A 2207-nucleotide genomic window follows, 5' to 3' on the forward strand; every position below is an offset into this window, starting at 1 on the left:
AAAAAAAAAAAAAAAACAGATCTCTTGCTTGGTTTGTGAAAAGATTGACAAGTTCTTCTTTCTTTTGGTTCCCTCTTTTTAATCATTCTTTTACTTTCTAGGTTTGTGAAAATGATATGAGGCAGTAGCTAAGGCGGCCTAAAAAATTTAGAGGTCTAAGACGATATATATAAATGAGATTTTTTTGTTATCATTTAAATAATACTTAACTAGTATTTAATATCATAATTTCTTTATAACAAAAATCTATTCCTTTTATTTTGTAATATGCTTTTTTTTTTATTTGGAAAAATGCTAAAGTTATAATAAATTTTACTAAAAAAAAACTTTCAAACGATATAGAAATGAATGCACTTTGTGACACTTCAAGAAGATAAGAAACAAGTATTTGAATGAATGATGTTATGGATATTATAAATTCTACAACATAAGGCTTACAAAAATGTATCATTAATCACAAAAAATAATTCAAAAATACATTTAATAGGTTATTGACGTCCACATATCATATTAATTGTCACATTAATTTGTAAATTTTTCAAGTAAAATTAATAATATTTCTAACATTTTCCTATCTGAATTATTTCTTGCGATTAGTGATACATATATTTGTAAGGGAAAATGTTAAAGATACAAATTCTTTTACAAAAACTTTTACAAACTGATAATGTGATGAATGATTATAGATAAATAATAATAAAAAAGTGATGTTATCGGTGGGCCTAAATAAGAACTAGTAAGAAGTTGGTCACAATAACAGTTTGTAAAAATGTTGTAAAATAGTTTGTAAAATTATAGCATTACTTTATTTATAAGACTCATGTATTTAAAGTTGTATTATCTCTAGTATTACTCAATACTTTGGGACTTCTTAAAAGTAGAGAAAAATTATAAAACTAATTTTTTTTCAATATCTCCAATTTTTTTTTTTTAAATATATCAATTTTTGCCCAAAATTTGGGGCCTTCCTCTAGTAGGGAGCCCTAGGCGGTGGCCTAGGCCTAGGGCCGGCCCTGGTAGTAGCAAATATGTATTCTATGCTTATTTAATGATTTATAACACTTGCATTAAACAAGTGTACAAAGAAATATACTTACTTTTTGTCCGAATACATGTATAATCTATACAAAATTTGAGATTAAGATTTTGTTGTTATTATTGTTGTGTCTGAAAACACAAAGTTGGATACAAATATTTTTATTTTCAAGGAAAAGAAAAAAAAGGAAACCCTTCTACAAATTAATGGGCAAAAGAGTTGGAGAGTACTAGACTAGTCCATTATTACTTGTTATCTCCTTGTCCCTCTATTGTATAAGTTCATGCCTCTCCATTTCAAATGGAGATCAGTTTATTTCACAGTTAACATTTTATTTTCTGATTCTAACAATATATAGATTATCACATGACCACATCATTTAAGATTTTAAAATGATATGGCAATGAATTCACATTTAAATTTGTAATATATAATCTAAACCATAAAATAGATCTATTTTAAATGTCAAGATCATTTTTCGTTTAGACACATAATTTTTTTACTTTTACAATTTCTAAGTTGCTAGAATATTATCAATTCCAATATGAACGCACCACCAATAATATTTTTATATATTCACCATTAATAACTTGTCACATGCACAGGGACGGACCCAGGATTTCAAGCTGGGGGGGCCGGAGTTAAGCGAATTTTTTTTTTTTTTAAATACGCATCTATATAGTATTAAAAAACTATCAACCAAAACAAATACACAAAAATCATTGTTTCTTAATATATTAAGATACAATCAACTACCAACAAAAACAAAAGACACGAAACACTATTGGTTCTTAATACAATTATCTATGAAAAGAGAACTTGACGCTCTTTTAAATCTTCAAAATTATCTATGATTGAATCCAAACTAAATGTCAAAACTATATCCTTTTCAATATATAAATTGAGTATTTTTCACTTCTTTTCAATTTATAAATTTATCTAATTTAACATTATGAGTTAACAATAGGCGCAAGTGAATCACTGTTATTTTCTTAAATTTATGTGACAATTTACTATATTATATGATTTGTTTTTTTCTTTTTCTTTTTTGTCTTTGGTCTTTGTATCTCTAATTTTATTTATCTCTTTGTCGTTGTCCTGTCTCCTTATTTCTGACCCTCACCCAATCCCACTACTGACCCTATGGCCCTATGAATTTATTATGCAGTAC

Source organism: Quercus suber, unplaced genomic scaffold (genome assembly GCF_002906115.3).
Source record: "Quercus suber isolate HL8 unplaced genomic scaffold, Cork oak 2.0 scaffold_104, whole genome shotgun sequence".
Taxonomy (NCBI): domain Eukaryota; kingdom Viridiplantae; phylum Streptophyta; class Magnoliopsida; order Fagales; family Fagaceae; genus Quercus; species Quercus suber.